Raw genomic sequence first — 23941 nt, 5'->3', positions numbered from 1 at the left:
TGGCGTTTTAGGGTTCCGTAGCCAAATGGCAAAAAACGGAACCCTTATAGATTCGTCATGTCCGTCTGTCTGTCCGATTATGTCACAGCCACTTTTTTCCGAAACTATAAAAGCTATACTGTTCAAACTTGGTAAGTAAATGTATTCTATGAACCGCATTAAGATGTTTTTCACAAAAATAGAAAAAAAAAATAACAAATTTTGGGGGTTCCCCATACTTAGAACTGAAACTCAAAAAATCTTTTTTCATTAAACCCATACGTGTGGGGTATCTATGGATAGGTCTTTAAAAATGATATTGAGGTTTCTAATATCATTTTTTTTCTAAACTGAATAGTTTGCGCGAGAGACACTTCCAAAGTGGTAAAAAGTGTGTCCCCCCCCCCCGTAACTTCTAAAATAACAGAATGAAAAATCTAAAAAAAATATATGATATACATTGCCATGCAAACTTCCACCGAAAATTGGTTTGAACGAGATCGAGTTAGTAGTTTTTTTTAATACGTCATAAAAATTAAAAAAAAAAAAATTGTTTTTCATCAATCCCCTACGTGTGTAGTATCTAGGGATAGGTCTTCAAAAATGATATTTAGGTTTCTAATATCATTTTTTTCTAAACTGAATAGTTTGCGCGAGAGACACTTCCAAAGTGAAAAAAATGTGTGCCCCCCCCCCCCCCCCCCCCGTAACTTCTAAAAAAACAGAATGAAAAATCTAAAAAAATATATGATATACATTGCCATGCAAACTTCCACCGAAAATTGGTTTGAACGAGATCTAGTTAGTAGTTTTTTTTAATACGTCATAAATGGTACGGAACCCTTCATGGGCGAGTCCGACTCGCCGTCCCAGCTCTTTTACGTATAATAACAGCTTTGTAACTGATAAAAAATATAACAATCAATAAAATAATTTTTAGTTCGGTTACAAGGTATTGTTAGTGTGGCATTAAATGTACGTTTTATAGATATACAATTTAAGAAATCATTCTGGGGACACAAAAACCAGCAGTAAAAAGCAGAGTGACACACGGCCCGCCTGATGGTAAGCAGTCTCCGTAGCCTATTGACCTCTCCAAGAATTGACCTTTAAATGATGATTTTGAACGGTTCATTTGTAGTTGATTTGGTTTTTTGCACGCTTGGTTAAATTGAATTGGTTAGAGTGGGGCGGGGGACACAAAGTTTTTGATTTTCGGAGCGATTATTTCCAAAAGTTCAGTGAACTCTGAATCAAAACACGCTTGTAGAAACCTTAATGTTATTTTTATAGACCTATAAAATAATGTACCACTCGTTAATTTCACTTGCTTTATTTACATAGAGATATGTAAGTAGCGGCTTACAAATTACACCTACTTACCAAATTTCATTAAAATATGTCTTATAATTTCCGAGTGTAATGTCTTATACTGACATACAGATAGACGGACGCACAAACAGACGAACATTAGGAAACTATAATGGTTCTGTTTTTGCCATTTTGGCTACGAATCCCTAAAAAGTAGGCAACATATTCGAAACACAACACAGCAACAGATCTTATCACAAAGAAATCATGAAATACGCAAGGCTTCGTAATTTTTATACAACAAATGACAAATACCTCTAGTTAAGCAAGTAGTTTGTTTTTGTGAAAACTATACGAAATACAAAGCACGACGGTTTAAAGAGAACCTTGACTTGAGTTTGACGAAGGCTAAAAGGGTTAGACGTTTCTCCTAAGAAAGAACAGGTTCTTCTGGGACCAAAAATTTCACATTTGTATCTTTGACAGCCTTTGTGCCGAGTTTGACACTTTATTACTTAAAACATAATTATTAAATTATTACAACTCTCGTGTCGAATGATGGTTTCAATGACAGTTCATTTTGATATGGAGTTAAGTAGCTGTCGCGTAAAATGTTTCCAGTCATTGTTTGAAAGTTTAGCACCTTCAATGTGGCATTTAAGTAACAAAAATGTGGTAAATACATATATTTTTTAATTATTTATTAACAAGAACAAAAGGACACTTGGAGGAACTATCAATAGAGACCATCATTCGATGCGCGAAGTATTATGTATACTTTTGCATAGAAACCTAATGTACCGAAATGGTATACAACAAATAAAGGACTAACCAAACCTGATAGGTAAACTCATTAACAATAAGTAGTAGGTAATAAATAAATAAATTTGAACCTTTGATAAGCATGTTAATATTTATAACTGCTCCAGTATTTTATTGTTGGGTACAGTGTTATCATTATCATTTTACCGCCCTTTTATTAATATTTATAAGGCTTCGTCCTATGAGGACATGAGCATTGAGCAATCTTGTCGCGAATGCGAAGCGGTGCAGCACGATTACAACGCGAAGCAGCGCGGCGCGGAACAACAAATCGTTGAAACCTATGTTTTAGCAACATACATACATACGCAAATTAAAGCGATTTTGAGACTTCTCTTTGCAAAAACTATACATCACACTATTTGTATTATTTCATATTCTAACTTTCCGAAGTAGCTAGGTACATCTCTAGTGTGCTTAGCGCGGTGAGGTTGACGCCATTACGACGGTTTCTCTATTATTTTCAGCCTGAACCATCTGGTGAATTTTGATTAAAAAAGCTAACAGCCGACCGTTTATCATTTTTATTTACTCCCGACAACAGAGAGCCTGCATGGGCATGTTTCACAATTAAAACAACTAGACTGAAAATGGTACCTATATGCTCATCATGTTAACAATATGTGAAAAATCAAATAGGAGTTTCTGCGGTTATTTTGCGCCTAGCAATGTATTTTCATCGCATGGGGCTGTCACCAGACCAGTGGTAGTTTATTTTGCATATATTAAAAAAAACGGCAACGTTCTAGGAATTTGATCTTGATAAATAAAAGGTCCATTTATATATGTGCTCATTGAAAATCCTCTATTACTAAGTATAATAAGTTCGATATCATGTCTGATATCGAGCCTGCTATAATAATAAACATCGCCTTAGGTTTTGTGGCCCGAGTCAGCAGACATGCCGCCTACATAACAATTGTAACCTCCTCCGTAGTACCTATGTTGTACATGTATATACCTATGAACATTTGAATTTCGCAATAAATTCTTTCCGTGATACGAATCTGACAATCCTTCGCTTTCAAGGATTTTCCATGATGAATGAATATCCGACCCTTGCGTTTATAAAGGATTTTTATGTCTTAACCTCATGTAAAATAACGTTAAGCATACATTTTTTCATTAAATATTCCTTGATGGAATTATTAATGTTACTTAACATAAAAATCAAAAACTTCAGGTTTTATAGAGTATGAAACTTAATTGTGTGTGTGTTTTTTTTTTAGTTTTAGATACATAAATAAATAAATCTTTATTGCCACACAAACAAAATTAAATGAAAGCTAATTTATGAAAAAATAGCAAAAGTATACAAAATAACTTAAACTTATATCTAGTTTTAAGTTAAAATCACTTCAATATTTAAATCTAAATTTAAAACATTTATTTTCTTATGCAATATCCTTAACAAGTACGGATTGGTGTTAAAGATGTCGATTTTAATATTTTTTTAATAATATAATAGTAGTTTTTGTGACTGCTAAATACATAAAGGTATTAAAATACTAGTTTGGGTGATATCACGCAAGAGGTTCATGGGTATCTATTGTTGCACCTGTGAACGGGTTCCAGCAGGCGTTCTACACGACATTAAATCTCTCCAAGGGGCTTCTACGTGTTGGATCTATATCCCCACGCAAGCCTATCAAAAGACCGGGATTTATAGGCCCGTGAAATCCAAGGAGATACAAATAATAATAATGGGACCCGACGTGGACCTGCTCGCGTCGGCGAACTGGTTACAATTCGCGGACCTATTCAGAGAAACTGAGGGTTTGGCCTGTGCAATTGCGGACGAAGTTATGATGACGAACAATTATCGGAAATATATCCTGAAGGACGGTACGGTCGACATTTGTCGGGCATGCCGCTGTCCCGGAGAGCATATCATTTATTATTATTATGTCTTTCCCATCACGGAACAATGGTGCTCCGGACCTTTGGGAGGCGTGCGCGGAGCCGAAGCCAACACGTAGAGTCCCTTTTGACACTTTAATGAAATGTAAGGGGTACACCTAGCGGATGTTGCCCTTGCCCGTGTCATGGGACGCACGCAGAGGCAGCACCCGCCAGGGTGTAAGGACTATTTGAGGGTTGATGGAATCTAAAATGAACTGGGCTATTGGGTGAAAGCGATGGACTAAATACTGGGCTATGGGATAAAAAACCGGACGCCTGCCTAATAAAACGGTATTCAATTTTATTTCCGGCAGACGGTGACTCGCCCCCACAAGATGGGCCCCCACAAAAAGCAACATCTAGAATGGCTCAAGGGCAACACCGGTGTGAGCGGCTCAGGGGTGTCGAGAGGTGTACGCCGCTTTCTACCCAGTGGCTGCGAGCAGCCACTGTGCCAACTCGCGTCTTATGCAATTTTTCACTTCCACCCCTGGAGCTTATCTCTAACGACTCCACTCTGGCCGGCCGGCTAAGGCAAGCCAGAGGCAGAGAATCCTTATTATTATTATTCCCTTTATTTATTTTTGGTCTTAGGCTAGGTCATTTATAATATGAATATCAAATTAAAATATAAAAACACTTACAAAACAATTATTATTATTATACTCGTTATTTTTCATACATCTAGGCTAGGGTTTTATAATATGGATATAAATGTAAAATACAAAAAGTTATACAAAAATATAAACATATCATAAAAAAGCGGCCAAGTGCGAGTCGGACTCGCCCATGAAGGGTTCCATACCATTTATGACGTATTAAAAAAACTACTTACTAGATCTCGTTCAAACCAATTTCCGGTGGAAGTTTGCATGGTAATGTACATCTTTTTTTTTAGTTTTATCATTCTGTTATTTTAGAAGTTACAGGGGGGGGGGGGGGGGGGGGGGGGGGGGGACACGTTTTACCATTTTGGAAGTGTCTCTCGCGCAAACTATTCAGTTTAGAAAAAAATGATATTAGAAACCTCAATATCATTTTTGATGACCTATCCATGAGAGCCTGAAACAAACAAAGGCCGAGTTACTAGGGACGAGTTCTGCGTGCTGCGTCGAGCGGTATGCGGCGAACACGGCTCCAGCCGGGAGCTGGCTGACGCACTCAACCAACACTACCTGAGCGTGGTGCGCGACACCCCTTTGCGCCCGTGCTTACAGGAAGCGCTGCGCCTGCTCCGCGCCACTTGTTCACCCCAAGCGTCCACAATGTTCATGTCTCCTTTTTCAACTCATGAAATATTGACAATCATAAAGTCGATCAAAGCGAAAGGAACCAAGGACATATATGGCTTTCCGACTGCTATACTTCGCAGTTTACCACATGATTTTCTTCACCAACTATGTGAACATTTTAACAATGCAATACTCAATGGTAATTATCCCGAATCCCTTAAGAAAATCAGAGTTACCCCAGTGTACAAGGGAAAAGGTAGTAAGGACACAATTAAAAATTATCGTCCAATATCACTTGTACCAGCACTGTCTAAGATATTCGAATCAGGCGTATGCTATAGGCTTGCACACTTTTTAAACGCAAAAGGAGTACTCTGCGGTGACCAGTACGCATATCGCGCGGGCCGATCCACCCTAGGGGCAGTGCGCAAGCTACTGGAAATCGTATTAGACCATCTCGAGTCAAAAAGGTACGTTGCTGCTATATTTTTTGATTTGTCTCGTGCATTCGACTTAGTTGACCATGAGTTGATAGCGGCGAAGCTTGAACATTACGGTGTCCGAGGTAAGGCCCTAGATATAGTAAAATCATTCTTAGCCCACCGTGTTCAAGTCACTGATGTGAATGGCGAGATTTCTGAATGTGGCTTAGTCGGAGATAGGTCCGTTCCGCAGGGCTCAAACGTCGGTAATAGCATATTCGCGATACTGATGAATGACTTGCCGTTCCCAAGTCCTATTGCAAAATTCATCATGTACGCGGATGATATATGTACAATAATCCACGGTCGTAGCCAAGAGGAACTGCAGACGAATGCTAAAGGCATAATTCTAAAATTGCTGCACTGGTTTAAAGCTAACGGCATGCAGTTTGTACGAGACGGTACATGAGAAATTATAATGACGTCTGTCAAAAGGGGTCAATTCAATGTCAGTACAGAACTAACCACAAGCGCTAACGGTATATGAACCTTTAAGTTTACATCTATAATGTAGTGTAATAATAAATGAGTGGAAATATAGTTCATTTTCAATATATATAAATATGTTTCATTAGTGCCTTAACATATTTTGGTCCTTCGATGGGCCGTTAGTGCTGATAAACTGTGACTACGAACTATGTGCGTGGACATGGTGTGGTGCAAAGGTCAGCAGCCGACTCCATATCGTCGGTGTTGTGCAGTGCGCAAATTTGCTGAACTGATGTGAGGTGTTCTGTACTCGGATTTTTATTTGCAAGTTGCAAATCAAGGACCTACAGTGAAAAACGCAGTGCGTGTCTGTAGGAGCTTGTTAGCGTGGCAAGTTGTCACCAGCGTTTCCCGGGTGCAGTGCTCGCCGGGACGCAATACCGAATGCGAGTTTCGGCGTCTGTTCGTTGAGCAGTGGTTTTTTTTTTCAAATACGCAAGTTGCGTATACCCCGCGTGCAGTGCTCGTGTGGACACAATTTTATGTCTCGAAGTTCGGGCATTTACAGAGTTCAGTGAACTACATTTTGTTGCTTTGCGCAAGTTGTGCTAGCTGTTAATTACAAGCCCGTGTGCAGTGCAAACGAGGTTATATTGACATTTATTTCGAACTTTAATGGCCCCTATAGTGGTCAATCTTCAGTGTAATTACGCTATTAAATATTAAAGACAATTCCGTTCTAACAGTCAGTGACTGTGTGTGAATTAATATCATAAATCATAATTTGCATATTTGCTTCAGTTGCATATTAGTGTGCTATACTATATATAGCCATATTTTCCCGTTGGGTACCTCTTAAGGAACATTTGACTATTTGGTTCATTCATTGCCAATTAAAATTCGTTCATTCCGTGCATCTATTTCCGATTGAAATAGGACCAATAGTTATCGACTTTGTACAACTTCACTCAATTGCGTTTCGGTTGTACAAAGTTATTTACGCAGTAAGTTCAATACGCACGAGTTAATTGTAACGGGAAGAGTTCGTTTGGATTGCATATCTTGCAAGAACGAAACGTCGTCGGACAGCGAGTTCTACGTCAAACTTCGGGTCGCAGCCGCGTGCGCCTATTGGCCGTGCGCAGCGCGCTTCAACCCGCTCCGTTCCAATAGCAACATAGCAATCTTTCGTTCGTGCATCATTCACTCATCGGACGCCATTAATTATAACAAAGCTGTGTACTTTTAATTTGCTTTGCTTATTATCCTCTTACTTTCGCCATCTTGTTTGCGCAAAAGTGTTTTCGGCTTCTTTTACCCCTTTGCAAGTGTTGTTTTTTGCATTAATAATAGCGAAAATTAACCGCGTGATAGCGCTCACGTTGTTTATAATTAAGTGTGCATTGCAAGTTGCAAATTGTATACGGCACTGTGTGCGAGGCCTTGCCAGTTTTATATATTATATATACGCTTTGGGCGTAAACAACAAGCGGTTTCGTGTGTATGCATCGAGGTGTTGTCAAGTCATCATGACTGACGACGATCTCAAGAGGCTACGGGCGGCCAGGGGACAGTTAAAGGCGGCTCTCACAAGAATGATGGCCTTTAAAGCGGCGGCGGAAGCTGCTCCTAATAGTGACGCGGACCCATTGCTCTTTAGACAAAAAAAGGATAGACTAGATAAAATCTTTGAAGAGTATAAGGAGCTCAATCTCGAAATCTCGCTGCTGGACCCGGCTGATCCCGAGCGTATCGAAGATTTCGAAGAAAAGTACGATGTACTTCAATCCTTTTATGCGGGCATAATAAATGCAGCGTTGGGTGAATCTACCCAGATCGCATCGCCGCAGCGATCCTTCACATCCCCCGTGGGCTGTAACGCGTCGCCATTCAGGCTGCCACCTATAAATTTGAAGGTGTTTAGTGGTGAGAGCAACGAGCTGCTGCCTAGGAGACACTGGGAGAGCGCACGCCTACTGGGCGACGCTCTAGTTTAAGTTCAACATTAAGTAATGTCAAGGTGGTTAAGCCGCTGAAGTCTAAATGCACTTTTACCGGAGCAGCTGCCTGCCTTGCCTAGCAAGCTGGTCTTGCAAAATACACGCTTCGGGTTTATTGTAGCTGGCCTGGCCGGTTGCTCCAATGTAGCCCCGGCAACAAACTTAGCTTCAAATTTTTGCTGTCAACAGCTGACACAGAATAATGACATAAGTAAATTAGATAATATTGTATCCCAATTTTGGTTAACTGAAAAAGTTCCAGAAACATATACAGAGGCCAGCTCTGAACAAGAGTTAGCTGAAACAATATTTCAGGAGACTGTGGTCTTAAAGGATAATAAATTTGAGGTGGCATTGCCACTCAAACAGAATATTAATGATCTGTATTTGGGTGATTCACTGTCATGTGCTTTAAAACGATTCTTAAATTTGGAATTGCGCTTTAAGAAAGATAATGACTTGTATTTAAAATATAAATCTTTCATAGATGAGTATGTGCGGTTGGGCCATGCAAAGTATATTGACATTTCGGAGTATAACTTAGAAGGGGAAGCAGTATATCTTCTTGCCCACCACCCTGTTTTCAACCCCTCTAGTAGAACTTCATCCCTGAGGGTAGTCTTTGATGGATCAATGCCTACTTTGGCTAAAATTTCGCTAAATGACGTTTTATTAAATGGGCCTGTTGTACAGAATGATCTGTTTAGTATTTTGGTCTTGTTTCGACTATATAAGTTCATTTTGAACTGCGATATACAAAAAATGTTTAGAGCTATTTCATTAGCTCCAGAGCATAGGCCTTTGCAAAACATTTTATGGCGTAAAGATAAGAATGCAGATATACAATGCCTTCAGCTGCAGACTGTAACTTACGGTCTAAAAAGTTCGTCGTTTCTAGCCACTAGGTCCCTATTAGAGTTAGTGAATAGATACAAAAACGACTATCCCCTGGCCGCAGAAGCCTTGCTATATAATACGTACGTTGACGATATCAACCTGGTTGCTAATGATATGAACCAAATTTTGTCAGCCAAGACACAATTGATAGCCTTACTAAAGTTAGGTGGCTTTGAACTGCACAAGTGGTGCTCAAATGTTGATGATTTATTGGATGATATCCCACTTAGCTCACAAACTAAGGCAGTAGTAGACTTTTCCAATGAAAAGGACCCAATTGTGAAAACTTTAGGTATCCAATGTGACTTGGCTTCGGACACTATTATAATGGTTGCCCCTAAACAGGAGGTTTGTGATAATTACACAAAAAGAGGTTTATTGTCCTTTGTCAGCAGACTTTTCGATCCTTTAGGCTTAGTCGGGCCTGCCATAGTCAATGCTAAACTGCTTTTACAGCAAACCTGGTTGGAAAAGCTCCAGTGGAACTCTCCACTGCCAGACCACTTAAATCAAGGGATCAAAAGGTTTGCGACTAGTTTGAATAAGATGAAAAGCATTATTGTCAAAAGAAATTTAGACACATCCAATGCTAAAACTATAGATATAATTGGTTATGCTGATGCTAGTGCAAAGGCTCATGGATGTTGTTTATACCTCAGAATTGTAAATTTAGATGATAGTGTTAGCGTTGGCCTGTTGTGTTCTAAGTCGAGAGTGAATCCGATACAGCAATTGAGTATTCCGAGAGCAGAGCTTAATGCAGCTTTGCTTCTGGCCAAGTTAGTTAAAAAGGTCTATGACCTCATCAAAGATAGATTTGAGGTTAAAGTTTACCTGTTCCTAGATTCTCAAGTTGTATTGTGTTGGCTCGCGACAAGCCCATTAAAACTCAATGTCTATGTTGCCAATAGGGTAAAATGTATACAGGAGACGACTCAGGGGTTCTCTTGGTATTATGTGCCTACAGAACAGAATCCAGCTGACCTTTTGTCAAGGGGCATTGACCCACATTTATTGCAAGGTAATGACTTATGGTTCTATGGACCTGCATCCTTAAAAACAGCTGATTTTCTGCCCAAAAGTGGATATGAAATGCCAGGAGAAATTCCTGAATTAAAGATTTCACATGTAATTGAAAAGAGTGAGCCCTTGCCTCTGTTCATAGATTGTTCAAATATAGATAAGATTAAACGGATTGTATCCTATATGTATAGATTTGTCAATAACTGTAAGGTCAAATCAGAAGATAGACTGTCAGGGAATCTAATGCCTGAAGAATTGGATCTTGCTTTAAAAATTGTTCTAAGATGTGTGCAGGTACAGTACTTTGCACAAGAAATAAAGGCTTTAAATTTAAAGTTGCCTATAAAATCAAACCTTCAGGCGTTGAACCCGTTTCTTGATAACATGCACCTAATGCGTGTAGGTGGTCGGTTGCAACATGCTGACGTGCCTTATGCCACTAAACATCCCATAATATTGCCAAAGGGCTGTAAGCTTGTGTATTACTTAATAGAAAAAGAGCATAGGGTTCTATTGCATGCTGGAGCCAAGCTTGTCTTGTCAGATTTAAGTTTAAGGTACCATATCATTAATGGTATAAGAGAAGTTAAATGTGTTATAAATAAGTGTATCATTTGTTTTAAGTTAAAAGCAAAAAATGCCGAACAGTTGATGGGTTCTCTACCTTATGACAGAATAACGCCTTGCAGGGTTTTTGAAAAGACTGGAATGGATTTTGGAGGTCCATATAATGTGAAAATGTTAAGGGTGAGAAAACCTGTTATACGTAAAGCATATATTTTGCTATTTGTATGTTTCACAACTAAGGCTTTGCATATTGAGTTGGTCTCAGACTTAACTACTGAATGCTTTTTAAACGCTTTAAAGAGGTTTATAGCGCGTAGAAATAAACCAAATATAATTTATTGTGATAATGCCAGTACTTACAAAGGGGCTCAAAATAAATTAAATGAGTTGTATAAATTGCAGTCTGCCACAGACCACAAGAATGCTGTAGAGCTCTTTGCTGCTGATAAAGGTATTTCATTCAAATTTATACCGAGTTATTCTCCTGTGTTCGGTTCGTTGTGGGAGGCTGGAATAAAATCTGTGAAATACCACTTAAAACGTGTTGTAGGTGAAACCGTCCTAACATACGAAGAATTGAATTCTGTGATCGTCCAGATTGAAGGGATCCTTAACTCAAGGCCTATGACTGCTTTGCCTACAACCGATGTTAATGAGACCCCATATCTCAGCCCTGCTCATTTTTTGACTGGTGCTCCTCTTACCACATATCCTGAAAAAGATTATACTAAAGAGCCTGTTAGTCTTACAAAATTTTGGCAACAATGTAATCGTATGGTTCAAAACTTTTGGAAGCAGTGGTATAAACAGTACCTTGTTCAATTACAAAATAGGCCAAAATGGCGCAAAGATTGTGAAAATATAAAAGTAGGTACTTTAGTCATAGTTAAGGATGACAATGTTACACCCTTGAGGTGGCCCATGGCCAGAGTAGTAGAGGTCTTCCCCGGAGTCGATGGAAAAGTTAGAGCACTCTCCATAAGGACACCTAAAGGGTCGGTCATAAGAACAAGCATATATAAAGTGTGTGTTCTACCAATAGATAGTTAAGTTCAATAACAACTAGTTTATATAAACCTTTTTGTGGTTGGGAATATGTACGAGACGGTACATGAGAAATTATAATGACGTCTGTCAAAAGGGGTCAATTCAATGTCAGTACAGAACTAACCACAAGCGCTAACGGTATATGAACCTTTAAGTTTACATCTATAATGTAGTGTAATAATAAATGAGTGGAAATATAGTTCATTTTCAATATATATAAATATGTTTCATTAGTGCCTTAACAAGTTAAATATCGAGAAAACGAACCTCCTCCACTTCTCACTCAATAATAAGGTACAGCTACGGCTAGATTTGTCTGTTAACGGGATTCAAATAGAACCCGTAAGTTATGCTCGTTACGTTGGTTTTTGTTTCGACAGCGGTTTGCAATGGGGCCAGCACATAGACGCAATCTGTAGAAAACTGAACTCTGCCTACTACGCTATAGCACGTCTAAAGTATACGTTGTCGGAACAAAGCCTGCTGACAGCATACTACGCATATTTCCATGCACACCTAACGAGAGGAATTGACCTGTGGGGCATGGCGGCTGATAGGGACCGACCATTCATCCTACAAAAGAAGGTAATCAGGTTGATATCTAGAGTCCCCGAGGACGAACCCGCACGGCAGCTATTTATTAACCTTAAGGTGATGACTGTACCTTCGCTCTTCATATTTGAGATAGGTAAATATGTGAGAAAGAACCCCGACGAGTTCCCTATAAGCAAGACCTACTCAGCGAGAAGAAAACCTGCGCTGTCAGTTCCCGCGCATAGACTTCAGAAGTCAGGGAAGTCCTTAAGGGTAATAGGTGCAAAAATTTACAATAAATTACCCGAAATAATAAAAGAATTGAGTACTGAACGACGTTTCACACGTGAGCTCAAAACGTTTTGCTCAACAAAAGCATATTACTCGGTGAAAGAATTCCTGGATGAATGAATATGTCGAAGCATTAAATTATTATATATAGGCTAAGCTAACTATAATTTGTAATCGATTATATGACATTGAAATTTCTATAATGCAATTTAATGAAAAGATGTATAATTTAATTTGTTTTTAGTATACTTTATATCTATAATTTATTATATCAATTTATTATTGTTTTGCTCACTGTTACGTATAAACAGTAGTTTTAGGTAATATGACGATGTACAATTAATACAAATAAAATCTATTCTATTCTATTCTATTCTATTCATGGTAATATAGATACCCCGCACGTATGGGTTTGATGAAAAAAAAATTGAGTTTCCGTTCTAAGTATGGGGAACCCCCAAAATTTATTGTTTTTTTAAAACTACTTAATACTAGAACTTATTCAAACCAATTATTGGTGGAAGTGTGCATGGTAACGTACATCATATATTTTTTTTTTAGTTTTATCATTCTCTTATTTTAGAAGTTACAGGGGGGGGGGGACACATTTTACCACTTTGGAAGTGTCTCTCGCGCAAATTATTCGGTTTAGAAAAAATGATATTACAAGTAGAAACCTCAATAATGGCGTATCTATGCCACACATATGGGTTTGATGAAAAAAAAAAAATGAGTTTCAGTTCTAAGTATGGGGAACCCCCAAAAAAAATTTTTTTTTTTTCTATTTTTGCGTGAAAATCTTAATGCGGTTCACAGAATCCATCTACTTACCAAGTTTCAACAATAGTTCTTATAGTTTCGGAAAAAAGTGGCTGTGATATGTGTGTGGCATACGGACGGACAGACAGACAGACATGAATCCATAAGAGTTCCGTTTTTTGCCATTTGGCTACGGAACCCTAAAAACCTAACCTAGGGTGCCGCCAGCAGCGGGGCAGGGGGCCCAAGCTGCCGGTGGTCAAGGCCGCAGAGAGAGAAACCGACGGACGTACTATACGCGTGTGTGAAATAGTTTGTGCAACTGGCTATTCTGTTTCATTTAATTAATAATTGATATATATCTGACAACTATAGCACATGTAATACAAAAAAAAAGCGGCCAAGTGCGAGTCGGACTCGCCCATGAAGGGTTCCGTACCATTTATGACGTATTAAAAAAACTACTTACTAGATCTGGTTCAAACAAATTTTCGTTGGAAGTTTGCATGGCAATGTATATCATATATTTTTTTTAGATTTTTCATTATGTTATTTTAAAAGTTACGGGGGGGGGGGGGACACATTTTTCCACTTTGGAAGTGTCTCTCGCGCAAACTATTCAGTTTAGAAAAAAATGATATTAGAAACCTCAATATCATTTTTCAAGACCTATCCATAGATACCCCACACGTATGGGTTTGATGAAAAAAGATTTTTTGAGTTTCAGTTCTAAGTATGGGGAACCCCCAAAATTTATTGTTTTTTTTTCTATTTTTGTATAAACATCATAATGCGGTTCATAGAATACATCTACTTACCAAGTTTGAACAGCATAGCTCTTATAGTTTCGGAAAAAAGTGGCTGTCACATAATCGGACAGACAGACGGACATGACGAATCTATAAGGGTTCCGTTTTTTGCCATTTGGCTACGGAACCCTAAAAATCCATATTGTAATCCAAATACCAACTTGGAATAGCTAATTGTTAACACTCAAGGTCACGCCGATTTCACGCCGATCATTTATCGGCGCCATCGGCGGCGGCGGCGTGGCAAAAAAGTCCGGCGACGGCGGCGCGCCGGCGCGGCGCACACGTCTAGTATGAGAGCATGGTAATATCTTATAATAAATTCAATAGGTTAAGTTGTTAAATTGTATAAATAACTGAGCGCTTCTCGCCAATATACGTTACAGTTTGGCGGGAATAAATATGTATTATATATAAGTTTTAATTTTAATATATAAATAAATTTAAAAAAAAAAGATTACAACCTTCTGCATCTGACCCTTGATCCAGCCACCCAGCGAGAGTCTCTCTAGGTGTTGCTCGAGACTCTTGGCTATAATTTAAAATAGGTCCAATAGCGCATTCAGACGACTTAAATAATATCGTTAAGTATCGATATATACCTAATGGGCACCATTTATTAAAAGCGCAAAATGAAATCTGAAACGTTATAAAAATAAGCTCACGCTCTTACTAACAAACACAATATTAAATTTAATATTGTACTTACTTTATTTTAACGCTCCACGTTTCATTTAGAAAACGTTGTTCCCAACTCTCGGGATTAAATAAATCAAAAGATATCGTGAGATATTTCTAAATGAATTACAATCGACAGAGCAAACCTTCCTGAACAAAATTCTTAATTTCTGTAGACTTTGATTTATATAGAACATTATTGAATTTGTTTAGGCTTCGGTGAGGTTTTATTTATTGAATGAACATCCTGTCAGTAGACATCAAATTTAATATACAGTGTTTTGCAACTCTGTATAAATCGAATTGTTCCGCAGTTTAGCTCTCAGTTCCTGACGTCCATCTGCCTAAATTACCGGCCCGTCTTTTAATGTTTGCTCTCAAATGAGGTAAGATGTTTACAGCACTTATCTAACCGTGTTAATGGGAATGATTACAGCGTCAAGCCATGCACCGTAAAATTACTTCATCAGACATTAAAGTGTCAACAAGACAGAGTAGAGGCTTACAGCGTCTTTATGATGCTATAAAAATATAAAAAAAGGTACAAAAGGAACCCTTATGTATTTATTGGAAACATAATATACAGCATTACAGTCGAAACCAAAGCACTGTACAATTCAGATTATAAAATAGATTACAATCAACTTTCGTCCATCACTTCACAATATCGCAGACACATCTGATACACAGCCATCCATCGACTTGCAAACATTATCACAATCTGGTGCCCATGACAGAAGGGAGTTCAGCAGCCTTAGAGCCCGCATAGCTGGTTAGTTTTTATGTGCTACAGTGCATGTAATTGGGACTGGCAAAAGCTTGTGACTTCGCGGTCTCAGGAGATTTTAGGCACAAATGGAATAATGAGTCTACTCTTCTTACTAATTCTTCCTACCAGCTCAGGACAGTCTGTTATTGCTTATTATTATGGAGAATGTACTATATGAAGAGGGGACAAAATTTATACATCTAGTTACTAGGTCAAAAATTGTTTTGGAATGTTCAATTTGAACAATTTTTTTTTTTGATAAAAAAACTGATTTATGATAGCATTTTCCCGACCGATCTCCGAAGTGTAGCAACGAAAAATTATGAAAATTATACATAATTAAAGTAAATATTACAGGAAAAGTATAATTACAACTCTATCACGGTACTATTTTTAAATGATCAAAAAAAGAGAGGAGTTAGAGGATACAAATACAACAAAATTTATAGGATAAACATACATATATTACACAAAAAAGTAATAGGGAGATTTAACAAAAAAAAAAAGAATTAGTATTAGTACCTATTTTGTTATTAGTATTTTTTTTAAATAAGTACCCATATAATATTATTTTCGGTTACAGCGATAGTTACTCATGAATATAAAAGTATTGCGTGTTAACGCAATTTACATATGACCGTATTTGAACAATGCTTAAAAGATTTCACAGCGATACCTCACTGTCAATAGTGACGTTTTGGTTAATGTTTATATACGCGATATAATCATAAGTTAACTAAACACATATTTCAAGAAGCCATACAGTTAAAATGGGGCAAAAATCAAGCTCCGTCCATAAAAAAGGCCTTAGCATCCGAAACGAACTTTTTGTATTTGTGTGTTCTGTGCTCTCTATCTGTTTCAAACGTTCTAAAGGAACTGCAGAAACATGGTGGGAAATAAAAGAGAGATCACGTGTCTACTGCAATTCAGTCATTCCCAGCGACAAACAAAAACAAAACTAGACGGAGAACTACGTATCGATTTCAAATGCGACTATTTGACACGTTTCATGCGCTGCACAAAGCGAGCATTCAGCAGATTTGTATGAGAATAGATTCGGAAAACCGGGTGAAAAAGTACGTGTAACTTTAGTTAGATAGTTAAAATGTTTTAACATATGTAAAATTTAACAAAGGTTTACTTTTTAATCAACAAATAAATTATTAAGATTATTCTTTATTCAAATCTATTAAATTGACAGCATTTAGTGGGTAATTACTTCAAATGTTATTGACCGTATGTTAGCGAAAGTCTCCGTTTTGACTCAGGCATGTCCGGATGGATATCCGGTATTAGACCTGTAGAGAATTTTACAGGTCGCAATTTTCAACCAATTCTCGTGATTTTTTTTGTAAGCAGGGACAGTAGTTTTTATTCCGTCTTTTAGTTTTTTGGAAAATGTTAAAAATGGTGGAAATTGGCCTACAGCTAATCTGATTGATGTTGATTTTATATTAAATATTTTCAGCCCAAATGACTTACATACTTACCCGTAAAATGTATAGCATTATTCTAATACTATCTATAAAAGAAATAACTACTGTACCTATATAATAAATTATCTATACTTTAATCCTAAATTTTAATAATGAAAAAGTTTAAATAGAATGTCCCATGAGGTGGAAGTTACATTCGCGCTTTGGTACACTAACTCAGAGGTTTGGTACACTAACGGTTAACTCAGAGCTAATTGGGTAACCCTCGATCGCGCAAGTAGGCCTAACTAGTTAAGCACAAAGATTCAGTCTTAAGTTTTAATTTATCTGTTTGAGTAAATTTTCCATGGTAAATTTGGCGTTATTGACGGAGTGAAGTGCGTTGTCTATGATTTGTTTTTTCTTTCAAGTATTATGAGCCCATAGTGTCCCACTGCTGGGCAAAGGCCTCCTTCTTATTCTTCCACGTGTCCCTATTCTTGGAAGTCTGCCACCAGTCTCTGTCAAAGGCGTCAAGTTCGTCCCGCCATCTCCAACGAGGTCTACCGTGACGCCTTACAACCTGTGGGACCCAACAGGTGGCTGTTTTGTCCCACAGGTCATCCGGCAAGGATTTAAGGTTTTTTTAATGACACTTTTTGGTATATGGAGATTCCATTCTTTACCTCCACTTACCATAAAGTAAATAAGCGCAAAATGCATCACATGACAAGTGATAAAAATGCGACCATGGTACCGCTGCTGTTTTTGTCAAATAAATAATTTTGTATATGTATCAATCATCATCATAATCCTACACAGACGTAATCGCGGGCAGAAGCATATATCTGCACGCCCTGTTGTGGAGCCCACCTACAGTCAAGAGGCCGGTATCGTTTTTTTTTAATTCCGCTCATTTTTTGCAACTATTTTGCAGTAACAACAAAGATATCTATTAGTCCTTATAAATATTATGGATATGATATGGAACAAAAAAAAAACATACAAACACACACATCTTTAGAAAATGGTGTGGCTGCAGCAGGAACAAACATACGTAAGCTGAGCGCCGTCCGTAGTAAATGTAATATAACTTACTTTATAGCCAAAGTTGTTAATACCCAAACGTTTTAGGCGGTCTCCAGTTCTCCACATTGGATGTGGATCCGCACGCCGCCTGGTATGTGAGCGGGACATCGCTATATAACTAATTTTATTGCGCAGTGTCGCTCTCACACCGGAGCGGCTGAAACAGCACTTAGTGTGGCAACCGCGTTACGGTCCGCGTATATGGTTAAATGGATATGATATCATTTAAAATAGCTAAATTTTATAGTGATCGTGTTCTATCAAAGGAAGTACAAAACAGTAATTAATCGAAGCTCGGCAACATTAATATGACAATACACTATCTCAGAATATGTGTACTAACTTTAGTTTACGACGCTGGAAAGAAATAAATTCGCCAGAGGAGGTTGTATTTTGATTCAAAAATCCCTAGTGAACACTTTTATTATACTCGGCGTCATCAAATATTTAAGCACAAGCTCCGAGGAAAATGAACAAGAGATTCTCCCTTATATGTTTTACTGGTATTTCATCACCATTAATATTTTTGTAAGCATTTGAAGGAAGATGATCTCGAAAGAGCGATAATTAAAAATATATATATATATATATATATTACTTAATTTCGCAATCAAGAATCAAAAGTGCTCCAAAATTAATTTAATATGATAGCGGGACCGCTTATATCAGTGCCTCCATTTTTACGACCGCTACTCGTATATATTTAAAATATTTATAAAACTTGAGTCTTACGGCCCGTTTCGAAGAATGATTAAGACACGTTTAAGATCTTGGAATGATCTTTAAAAGATCGATAACTAAACTACATGTCGAAATTGACGTTTACTTACACTCTTCGTGAACCACCGCTCCCACTCTAGAGCCTAATTGGTCGCGCACTGTGCGGTTTAAGAGGAAATTCCTCCCGCGGACACTTCAGCTGAAATGAGCTCCTTGCCATGGTTTTCCCGAGGGTCTACAGTATGGGGTTCTACCAAAAAAGAGTGTACAGGTTTTTAAAGGATCGGCAACGCACATGTAACACCTCTGTTGTAGGCGTCCATAGGCTACGGTGACTGCATACCATCAGGCAGGCCATATGCTTGTTTGCCACCGACTTGATAAAAAAGTATTTTATTTTAAGTTTAGTATTATTTATTTTTAGATTTAGGTTTTAAGTTTTATAGTTTAATTTGGTATGTAATGGGTTGATATCTGAATAAATAAGATTTTTATCAAAACTTAATAAGTACCTGCATTGAACCCGTTCAGAGCAGGTCCTACATATATATAAGTACGTACAGGGGCAGGTGCAAGAACTATCGATACAATTATGATGATGATTATGAAATTAAATTATTTATTGACCAACACCTTATAAACCATATTAAAACTAGTATGTAACGTAAATAATGTAACGAAACACATACGTTATGGGACTTATGGGAATTCTGATGAATGCTGACGCTGACTGGCACATTTGAAAAGTAACCAGGCAGTATGCTCGAAGTGTTTTTTGACGGAACGAACACTTTTGCCCTCGTACCAATTTGAATAAAACAACAAAGTTTCAGACTAACATAGTCTTCTAAAAGGATTGCGCCGTATGTTTCAGCCACCATTCGTCATAAAAGTAGAGGTTTAAATTTTTTTTATGAAACTCATGTGGAGAAACGAAATTTCAGTATTAGAAAAGTGTTGTCGTTTATTATTATACTGCACACGCAGTAGTCTGTTACGTGGGTTGTATTAGGTATTACGTCTTGATATATAGTTTGTATATTGATACACTGGAACCTTCCACAATTTGGATACGAATTTACGTCAAACTAAGTTTAGTAGGTACGAATATAATCGGCCCGATTCGTACTTTTGACACTTTGACATATCTAATCCATCTGTAGCAAATGTTTGACGTATCTTAAATTCGAATCGGGCCGTATATATTTATTACGTAATCCAAGGCAACGTGAAGAAGTGATATAGTTTATTGCTTCCTATCGACATTAGCTGAAGGGTGCTTTGGATTTTGCCTGCTTGGAAATTTAATTGTGTTATAAAACTAAAATGACATATTTTCTTTCATGCTTAAAATAAATATTTAGTGATTTAATTTTTGTGGTCGAAGTACAAATAAAATTACTGTATGAAATAACACTTTATGAAAGGGCGCGATAGCGGTTTTGATAACGAATAATGGACCTGTAATAAATCGTACCAATAATAGCAACAAATAAATTAATATCCAAGAGTGGCCGACAATGCCGAAATCGGTATTCACGATAGGAGAGAGACAAATCGTGTATAAGGGCTACTATGTATAGTAAAGCTGAGTGCATTTTGCCATTCAATTTAAATTAAGATATACGAGTAAGAGCCATAAGTAATATATTCATAAGTAAATTACGGGTATATACGTACTGGGTACCTAATTTTAATTAGGAAATGGATGTTTATCTTCATTTTATTCTTTTAGAATACAGGAGGCCGATTTTTTAATTTCGAGCGCTTCGTATATCTTTACTACTAGACATTTCAATTCTACTAATATAATTGAAAACTATTGGTCAATGCCACTAGATTCCCAATTCCTATTGGTCGTTTTTCAAAAATATCGATTCGCCGTTTTCCATAGATTTTTATTAAGTGACGAAATCGAGCGTTCGAAATTTAAAAAATCGGTTCCTAGGTTGAAAAATGCCATATCTAACTTCTAACTCCATTATTGGAGCATTCCACAAAACTGTCAACCGTTGTCCCGTATCTCGTATAAACGCGAATTTTCTGAAAATGTACCCATAGGATTTTTTTCTGTCACAATGAATGTGACAAAATGCTTAGTAGAATAATCAACGACATGAAACGTTCAAAAATGTAGGTCATGGAATGCCACTATTATTGCTCACTTGATCTGTCACACTTAGGTGTTTGTGTTGCTCGATGGGTACTCTTAAATAATATAACTAACCAAATTGTTAGACAATTGATATGGATATTTACAGGTAATGAGTTATGAGCTTATGAGAACAACTATTTTTATATTTCTTACTCGTACCACTGAGACAGTTAAGGTCATATTTTTCTCTATAGTACGCTATCGGTAGATTTTAGACTAAATGTCGTTTATATTTAGTATTGTGCAGTATTCATCGTATTTTTTGTCGATAAAAAATAATATAAATATTAGAGATATAAGTATTTGGTACAATGATCATTATTCCATTAATTAAATATATTCTCTTTATTTTTTCTTAGGGCCATTTTTTGTATGAGAAGTATAGCAAACAGAAAATTGAAAAGGAATGTTTTGAATCATAATTATATAATGTTAATAATGGGATGAAGGACATCATCTTTATTTTTACCAACCGCCTTGTTTGTTCCATATTTGATCGAAACCTGATTGTAATCACTTTGATATTTGGTATGTTTAAAAAAAATTAAGAGGAATTCCTAGTTGCAATTTTTCCATACAAATGCTTTCGACAGTTACCTTCTTGGATTTTTAACCTAGAGCAATGACTTTTTCAAATAAAATCAATGTCATCATTCCCAATGTTTTGCTTTTTTGGATTATTAAACGCAAAAACGGCTCAATTGAATTGGCTGCAAAAAAGGCACAGTACAAATATGACAACAAATATCCAAAAAAATCAAAACAGCGGCATAGATTATTTCTTCCTCTTACAGTTTCCAAATTTTCATAATGATTGGTTGCGTTTTGGAGGAGGAAACAGTCGAGAGCGAAACCTGGATTTTTGAGTTTTTTTGCGTGGGAATTTTAGTCCGAGCTGCAGTTGTCCTTATCCGACCCGCCCACCGCAGTGCGACAGAAACATAGATTCAAAAAATTCGAGGTTTGAAAAGTTGCTCAGCTAGCAATTGCTCTCAAGGCGTCCGAATGTTAGAAATAACTTTAAAAAAAAACTCCTTCAGTATTTTAATGTATGTACATATGTAAATTTCGGTATAGGGACGTAATACGGAAAGTGTTAGAGGTAAATTATGATGTAAGAACATAATTTTGTATGGGGAGTTATTTATGAATATTACATTTACCATGAAATTGCTTTAACAAATTAAACGTCTATAGTTCATGTCATTCATGAAAACGGGTGTGCCCTGACTCGTATTGTCATGTTATTAATTTAGATTTGATAGATAGATGTTATATTAGATTTGACAAATCTGCGCGTCATCGTGGATGACACGAACTATATCCAATATTTATGTAGGTATAAATATCCATTGAATTGAATAAGGTTTAACAAACTACGGGAAGATAGTAACCGCGCGACAGAAATAGTCGCTATTTATAGATGAGCAGTTTGTGGAAGGTTACTTTAACAATTGAGTTGATGTTAAGTAAAGTGGTTTACTTTCATGCGTTTACTCGTACGAATATAAAGCCCGACCAGGAATATATGATCACGCGCCATATTGCGGAATTTCATTGCAACTAAATTTTTCATACTAAACTGAACTGTCACCCCATACATGAGAATAACAGCGCCTTCTTGACAATGATCATATATTTCTGGTCGGGCATTATATGAGTCTTATTTAAAACTTTGATTTTATATGCTAATAATTGATAATCGGACCCTTATGAAAATACCTTACCCGTTAATTATTGTAAATGTGTAGCATTGGACCTTAATAAAACAAATAAGTTTTCTCACAAAATTAATTATGATCAGTAATGGATTTGACCTTGTAACAGATTCATAGGATAGGTGACAGACCCTATGGCGTAAATCATACATTTAGTTCTACGTTGCGTTACTTTACCTTTGCGTTGTTTAGGTCAAACATAAAAATACTGTTAACGAATAGGTACTAAAATATATACATGAAAATTTGGTTATGTATCTATAAGAAATGGTAATATCATTATTTCTTCATAATATATATTCATAAATATTTGCTTCCAACAATCTTACTAAACAACCTCTTTAACCGACAACTTTTTATGTCTTACACGATGTCATACTTATATTTATTTATTAAGGTTTGACAACAGGTGTAATACAAATACAATTGGATTTAAATAATAACCACAAAAATCATACCGGAGTATTCACCCAATTATAGGCAAACACAACTTGCTAATACTACGCGCTTACATTTTGTACTTATGTTAAAATTCTTAACCTTAGCCAAAACAAAAACAAAAAAAACTACAAGCATTAAGAAACAAAAAAGCAAAATGAAAAGTAAAACAGATGTAACTATTCTAGAACTAACCTCTAAGCTGTGAGAAACTACAAAGACTCCAAGAATACTACAATTTCATGTACCAACCTACTACAGAGGTAGGTGCATACAATTGCAGGAATTAAACAAAATGAACCTAAAGGCGAAACACAGTGGCCAGTTAATTTGTCACAACAATTATTACTTTTTGACATTTCTATGTAAACAATGATTTCTATTTTAATAAGTATTTTTTGTGTCAAACAGTTTTTTTAGTTAAAGAATAGATCGAACTAAATCGGTTTAGCGGTTATTGATTCCCCACACAAAATTCCACCTTCCTTTTCACCCCTTTAGGAGCAAAAAATCCTACTCAAAAATTAGCTGCTCAAAAATTTCATGAGATTCGATTAAAAAATGTAACCCGCCGAGCAGTGAGACAAACGGCGTACATACGAAAGCATAATATTTGCCCAAGCTGAGACAGATACGCTTTCGCTCACTCAGTCAATAACTGTCTGCGTTTGTAGTATGAAGACATTATAATATATTGACTTATAAGTATATTTATTAATTTGTTTTGGTAACAGTTTAACGGTTCTTTATAATCGTATTCTGTTTGTAATGGAGTAATAATACGATACGATATCGTGTAGTGAATCAATCAATGCACATCGTAGATTACCACGTCACGGCGCCCCAACGTGACACGACCTCGTATAGTGCCC

General features: G+C 36.9%; 1 protein-coding gene across 1 annotated transcript in view; it reads right to left on the bottom strand.

Moving 5' to 3' along the window:
* The window catches only part of LOC133516160 (angiotensin-converting enzyme-like protein Ace3), a 218025-nt gene that overhangs the window by 157382 nt on the left and 36702 nt on the right, over nt 1-23941 (bottom strand). The window lies entirely within an intron of this gene.

Source organism: Cydia pomonella, chromosome 3 (assembly GCF_033807575.1).
Source record: "Cydia pomonella isolate Wapato2018A chromosome 3, ilCydPomo1, whole genome shotgun sequence".
Classification (NCBI taxonomy): domain Eukaryota; kingdom Metazoa; phylum Arthropoda; class Insecta; order Lepidoptera; family Tortricidae; genus Cydia; species Cydia pomonella.
This window is presented reverse-complemented; position numbering and strand designations above follow the sequence as displayed.